Source organism: Haliaeetus albicilla, chromosome 4 (assembly GCF_947461875.1).
Source record: "Haliaeetus albicilla chromosome 4, bHalAlb1.1, whole genome shotgun sequence".
In the NCBI taxonomy this organism is placed as follows: Eukaryota; Metazoa; Chordata; class Aves; order Accipitriformes; family Accipitridae; genus Haliaeetus; species Haliaeetus albicilla.
In genome coordinates, this window is record NC_091486.1 from 43,790,677 (window position 1) to 43,798,343 (window position 7,667).

Consider the following 7,667-nt stretch of genomic DNA (forward strand, 5'->3'; position numbering starts at 1 on the left):
GATACACTTAGTTTACAAATGATTGTTTTCCAATTCTTAATATTAAAAAAAAAAAAAAAGGAAAATATTTGTTATTTATTTCCTTGAATTTTCATCCATGGCAGCTGCTGGGAGAAAAGTGTGTGTCTCTACAGTGGGAACCTTAGAGGAAATATTGATTCATTTTTCTATTCTGTTTCTTTACACCGGCAGGGGAGGGGAGGAAGACATCCTGCATGATACAGGGTGAAAAACAATTAAAATCTAAATAAATGTAAGAAAAAAAACTGATGAAAAAAGCAACAAGTTACTTTTTCAATAAAAAATTTATGCAGTCTGGCCCCTGGGTGTTGGTTTTAAGTGAAGATATTGACTTCCAGCTGAATGACGAGTAGAATATTTTTCTACTGAAATATTGATAGTAGATTACACTAAACCACAAACTATCTCCATAAAGCCCATCATTTCTAATCCTAATGGTGTTTTCTTTCCCTTGGATGACTACTACATTCATGATATGATGGCTTTATTCTATCTGGGGGAAAAACTTTTTACCATATAGCTAAATTAACTTGTCAAAAGACTTCAAACTTCGGAAGCTTTTACAGCTCAATTCAAAGCTATTATTCAAGATTGAATGAGAAGGCTGTGGACTGTAAAAGCTGGCAAAAAATAAATTTCACAAGCATTCACAAGTTGAATGGAATACTTACTTTTTGTTCAGGTTGTGTGTGTTTCATTGAGCTGTCTCAGAATAGCTGTATTTTGCCTATAACCCCCTTGCTCTGCAAAGAAAGGCAGAATGCTTTTTTCTGCTGCTCTTGAAGCTGTGACCCAGTGCATGCTCTTTCACACACACTTGGTTATATTTAGTTTGTGCCAACCTAAATAAGTGTCAACCAGCTCTCCAAAAATGTGGGGAGCACAAAAGGGAACAGCTAGCCGCTAAATTGAGGCAGAGCAAGAACACAATTAAAACTTATTTTTATCCTTTTCTTTTAAAATAAGATCATAGAGTATCTTGCAGTCAGCTACAGCTTTCTCATGCAAATAAAAATGCCTGGCTTCAAGAGCAGCAACTGCCTCTAAGGAGAAGCAACTTTCAGATTTTACAGACAAGTAGCAGCTGGCAAAGCTGATACTTGGAGCCTTTACTTTCGCAGATCCAATCTACTTTGGGACAAAGCTTGAATAAAAAGCCAAGCCAACAATTACAGCCCCTGAAAACGAACCCAGGGCTCTTAGACCCAGGATTCTGTGGGAGAGTGTGCAAATAGATTCACAGGCAAAGGATGTGGCAGAATGAGATCCGTAATGGCCGGCATGGCGAGTGGCCTGAATTCAGCAATGTTCTCGGTGCAGCTGCCTGTAGCTGGTCTATGGGGAATCCTGAGCACAGGAGCAAGTCTTAAATACATCTTGTCACTAAGGCCTGCAGGGAGGTTCTGCCATTCACTTGGGACCCACAACTCACTCTCTCATTCAAAAACTGAATTAGAGGCACTTCAGGTTTTTTAGAGATGCCTAGAGCTTGCAGCATTTTAATGTGTTCAGAGCACACACCCACAAAAGGGGGGGGTCCAACTTCACTTCCCTCTTCTGCCTGGCAGGTTCCTCCTCCATAAATGACTGTGATCATGATGGCACAGGATAATATCCCTCCTGCTGTGAAGGCAGGCCACCGAGCAGAAGGATGTGCAGGATGCATGAGGTGAGAGAGCAGGCAAGATGTTAAGTTCCTTAGCCACTAAGCTATAGAAAGGATTGAGAAACATTTAGGTTCTGGAACACCATCTGAATTTAGGCTGGTGTTGACAGGATCAAGCAGCGTAGCATCAAGATGTTTTGGGGAGGAGTGAATAGCTGCATTCATAATAAGGTAGCAACCTCCTGAAGCTTGAGGAAGAGCATTTTTTAACTTCGGTTACTAAACGAAAGCTAACTATATTACTGGATCTGGCCTTTTCCCTGTAAGTTCCTTGGTCCTGCATCTGAAAATAGGAATATTATTGTTTTCCTTCCTAAGAACAAGATGAGGATAAATGCACTGGGATTTCTCACCCATTAGTGGGAGACCTGCAGATACAAGTGAGGCAGCAGAGCATCAAAAAACTCCCAGACCATCACCAGGCACTTCTGTGTTTCCATGGAAGAAGGAAAACTTTAGGCTGTGGCAAACTAATAAAGCTGCTGACAATTTCTGCCTACTGTAGCTCTATTCCATTAAAAGCAAATGGCAACTCAAATATCTGTCACAGCTGTACAAGATCAATAAACATAGATTCTCTTTTGACTTCTGTACCGCTACATGTTGACGTTATCACTGCTTAGTTCTGTCCGCTGGTTGTAGACGGCCACTTGACATCAATGCTGAAGAGCACGCTTCAGTCAAAGCCCCATAAGGCAGGAGGTTTATTTTATGCACACTGAAGCCAAGACCAATCCAGATACAAAGTACATCAAGAGTGCCCAGGGGCAGGAGCTTGGTGCTGCTCAGGCATATATCATGTTTTGTGAGACATGGAGTTTTTTGACCAAGGTCCAGAAGAGAGGATGATTTCAGTTTTAAGGAGTTGAGACTAAAAGGAGCACTGATGGATGATGTGTGGGGGTAAAACTGCACGGACCTTTCAAATTCCCAATTTCTTCCTCCTCCATTTTGTTTTTCTAAGGGTTATTTAATCTCATTTCATATGGACCACAGCTTTCTTATTTAGAGTCCATGCATTTCCTGAATACCTATATCTATTAAAAGGCTCGGGCAGCTGTGTTTTGCACTTGGCAAAACCTCAGTCATCTTGTTTTCCCTTTCCTATGACAAAACCAAAACCACAGCTAGTTTTGGATTTGAACTCACTAGGAAGTACTAAAAGACCTCAAATTTTCTATATCTGCTTATGGGGGAGCAATCGCTGTGGTGTATCAGCTTTTCAGATCAAACCTTCCTGTTGCACGTCCAATAAAGAAGGGGCAAAAAGATGGGCACAGAAAGGAGGAATACACGAACAGAGGTGTCAACCTGGCACACTCAGAAAGCAGAGCATTAGAATAAAATATAGCAAGGAGCAAGATCCATTCTTGCTGAATATACCTGAATACGCTCACATAAATAATCCAGAAAATTTCTGAAAGTTTAAGTCTGGAGCTCACACTGGGAGGCTGCCTGTGGATGTATAGGTCTTGTGTTGAAACATGTCATCTACAGATCATTCCTGTAGCACTGGTTCAGCTCACTATGCAGAGACACAGAGGCATCTAAAGAGGGAAAATGCTCAGATCCATATCTCTCCTATTTAAGACTTTTTTTCCTAATGCTTGTTCCTTACCTGTTGTATCTTAAAAACTTGTGTTCATTACAAGCACTTTCACCAAGTTCTTAAAAAGCATCACAGCGGATCCATAGCGTGCCAACAGAAGTACAAGTGTCCAGAATAGCAACAGTGAAATGGGCTTGTGGAAAATGGTATCAAAATCATGAAAGGAATGTCTTGAAAATCTGAAGAGTTATACTCAGACCCTGTTTGCCACTATTAAATAATTGGGTGTGACTTTTGAATTTAGCACTCTCATTGGCAGATATGTTAATAGAAAGCTAAGACACGAGTATTCAGCCATTAATGTTAAAAATAAAATTTAGAATGTTTATGATGAGAGGTCAGAAGAGTCAAAACCTCTGCAGCCCTAGAAATGTCTGTGTGTGTGTCTATAAAACATGAGCAGAAAGGAGAGTTACTTCTCTCTTCCAGGATCACTAGGCAAGATCAGGCCTCCAAAAGAACCAGAGGTCCCTCTAGCTTTCTTCCACAAAAAAAAGGAAGAAAAAAAGGCAGACTTCACGTTCTGAAAAGAGCAGATAGCAGAAACCCCATGGTGTCATGGACTACACTTACGGAAAGAACTGAATGGGATAGAGTGGAAACTAAAACTGAAGAGTTGTTTCAAAAAGCTGCAAGGCAATGGAGACCAACCCAGAAATGGAATGTAAGTAATTGAGATACAGATCAATAATACCTACACTGCTTAATAAGTACTGTATATTTTTCCTTTTGGAAAAGGAAGAGTTTGCAATAGGTGCCTCTAGAGATGATGTTGCAATGGGACATGTCTGTATCGTTCCAGTAGAATTGGTTTAGGTTGTTCACACTGCGATACTCTGGTGTCCGAAGAGACAAGGCACACAGATCTTCATTCACCCTTATCAGGAACTTCCTATCAGGTTAGCAGGTGGCTTGTTGTGTATTAAAGACTCAGTTATGAACACTGATGGGAACTTTTCAAACATCACACATTAGCAGGCTAATATGGATAACCTCTAGGAAAGCTACTGGACTGACTGGGAAACGCGAGTATGATAAATAGAGCCTCTGCCTTGTACTGGAATGAGGGGCTCATACATAGAGACTAAGATGCAATGGTCATATGATAGGAAGCGTAGTGGGGCAAAATTGGGTTGTGCTTCTGTACCAGCAAGGAGAAGATAGAAAGTGTTAGAGCTTTGCTTTTTTTTTTTTCCCTGCTCATCTGGTCAAGTGAACAAAGGACAAGCAGTAATTTGCCTGATTGCAAACCTGACACTCGCAAACGAACTCATATTTTGGATAAGGCAAGTAGGTATGAAAGGGTTATTAGAGTATGGCAACAGAGGACTAGCTGAAGAGTGGGAGAGGTGTGTTGCTTATAGTTTCATACTTTCTTCTGAACCCTGTGAACCCTAGCTGCTTATCTCCAGCGCCAAAGCACAAGAATACTTTTTGTCACCTTGCTTTTGGTAAATGCAGACAACGGTTCCAGGGGATTACTTGTTAAATTATCCACAATGCTACAGATGCGAGGCTGTTTATTTTGGTCATACATTTCAAAGAACAGTTTCTCCAGCAAACAATGTAAGAGCTGTGGCCGATAAAACTCCTAGGTATAATCACTATCCTCTTTTTCCTGATAGAGACCGTCACAGATTTACCATTGAGTTTTGGCCTAGTTGCTGGTGCTCTACAGTCAGCCAAAAATAAAATGGAAATGGGTATCCTTAACATGACAAAAGCAAAAGAATAATTTTCAAAGTCACAAAACTGAAGGAATTGCAATTATTGGACCAGAGGAAGGAGCTGTGTCCTACACAGGTATAGGAATGTACTTCGGATGTGACTATATCATTACAGACACATTTCTCCCGTGCATAGCCATATGGATCTTGCCACAAGACTGAGGATTTTGGAAGGTGGACTCCTGTGCCATGGTGAAAGAAGTTCTCTGAAGATCTCTTACGTATTTCAAAGCTGAATTACCAGGAGCATCCATCAGTTTTGGGTTACTGGCAGCTCTGTTCACTAAGGGCCTGACTGTCTGCAAAACCGTCTCTGAAGTCACAGTCCAAAAATTTAGCCTGAGGTTTCTCCTCATACAGAAATGATAGTCAGACCTGGAAATCACTTTAAAAGCATGGGCATCCTTAACCTTTAATATGCAACTGTACAGCGCGCAAGGTACAGACAGCTGCACACCTTCGGCAGAAGAGGTACTTGCAGCTCTTCTACCATGTGTGTTTTTGCAAGGCAGCTAACCCATCAAAATTCATTTTTCAAGTAGTGAATGCAGCAGTCATGCAAGATGCAAAGCCGACAGGCTTTGGTATTGGATTTCATTTCATACGAGCAGCAACCCCTTACAGGGCAAAGCAGGCTCCCTCTGACTGTCTTGCCAGCCCTTCTCAACAGCTGCCTTGAAGACTCAATCCTAAAATTGTAGGGCTGTTCAGTGCCCTTCTCTGTCGATTCAATCGCTGGTCTGTCTGCTCCAACTTTCAGTGAGGATGCCAAGTGAAGTGGTGGTTTCTGTGATGCACACACCTGACCGCCAGGAACTGGAATGAGACCACCAACTTATTTCATGTTGGTTACTGAATAACCACTGGAGGTTTGCAGCTTTCCATCACTACCAGCCTGGACAGGATTCAAACCAGCAACCTCAAGCAAAAATGATCCCTACTCCTGATACATCCCATCTTCTCTATGTTTTAATGAGCAAGCAGGACAGCCGCCTATTACAGAAAAGCAGCCTTACAGTTGGTTTTAAAGAAGCATTTTTGCTTTTCTGGACTTGAGCCCAAAATTCCATTTGGAGTAACTCTCATTCGTGTCAGCAGAACACCACCAGCCAAATATAAACTTCTCTTTTTTCCCCATTTAATTGAACTGCTATTCTCTCAAATCAAATGCAAGCGTTATCATCACTCCAAACTAAGAAAGATCACAGGTGAATGTTGCCAGTGAAATTTTAAATCGGCTGAAATAGCTTTACTTTTAGCAGAAAGTATCTTTTTTTGCTGGATGTTTCCTCACCAAGCCAACTGTTAGAATTAAAATAGGGCAGGGTTCTAGACTATCAACTGCAAAAGATGTTTTTTCTCTGATTTCCTCCTGCCTTCAGAAGAGGTATACAGCATCCTCGTTTCTCTAGGCTTTAACTCTTCACATGGGGGGGGGGGGGGGGGGGGATTATGTCAAAAACACACCCATTTGCCACGGCCGCTCACTTCATTCCCAGGATGACTACAAGCTTTGCTGGCAAGAACAATTCTGTCCTGTCACTGCTGAGCGGGTTTGCTAACATAGCTCTGCAGGTAGTGGCATTTTTAGTATCATTCACACACAGGAAGTCCAAACACCAGAAGAGCAGCGTTTACACCCAGCCCGGATGCCTTGAAGTCCTCAGCTCCCAGCAAGCCCTTACCAAAAAAGCCTTGCTACAACCCTTACCAATTAACTTCCAGTCTGCATGGGAGCTTTAAAGAGAGTGGGGTACAAAGATGCTGGAGAATGACAAAATACAGAGTTAAAAAATAGAGTTGAAGTACACAGCTACTGCTCATTAACTGACTTCAGATGATACCAGCTTGCTGGTTTTTTTTCCACAGCTCTGGTGGGAAATGTTTTATTTGCTTAGTAAAGTTTTCACATGCAATATGTTGTTGCTGTTTTGTTTTGTTTCTTAAATCCCTTACCTATATATTTATCATAGACGGATATTATACCCTCGCAGTAAAGAAACACTGCAAAGTGCTAGTTAACTTCTCAGAGCTGACTGAATAATACCATAAATACAAGGGTACTGAAATGACAACAATAAGGGGATCTGTACTTTGAACAATAAATATGAACTGTAGCTGTGCTTTGGATTTTATGCATGCTCTCGCTAATAGGTATTCAGCTTGTGTGGGCCACTGACATTTAAATAAACACATGTGCAGTCCAAGGGGGTTGGCTGCAGAGCCTCTTGTCAATTGAATCCAGCCCTGGGAACACTAATAGAGCGGTTCAGGATTGCAGAAATTCCACGCTGGGCCAGTCCTTGGTGGTATCTCTCCTGAAACCATAAGACGTCCTCCATGGGGGGGAAAAAAAAAAAAGTGACAATGGGGATGAGGAGGGGTGGAAAACCCAAAAACATGTGGCTTCAAAGAGATTTTGAAAATACTGCAAAGAAAAATGTCTGCCAGCCTGCCCTTTTGCAGACTGAAGGAGAACTCTGCTTCTGTGGAACTGAGCTAGCTTGTCAACCTTAACAGTGTTCTTATACCGCATCAGAAAAAAACCCACCTTTTAAACAGAGCCATTATTTTTTTCTTTGCAAAGCAAGGCCACAGAGTACACTCATGTAAATCCATTACTGATATGAAAAGAACAGGCGCC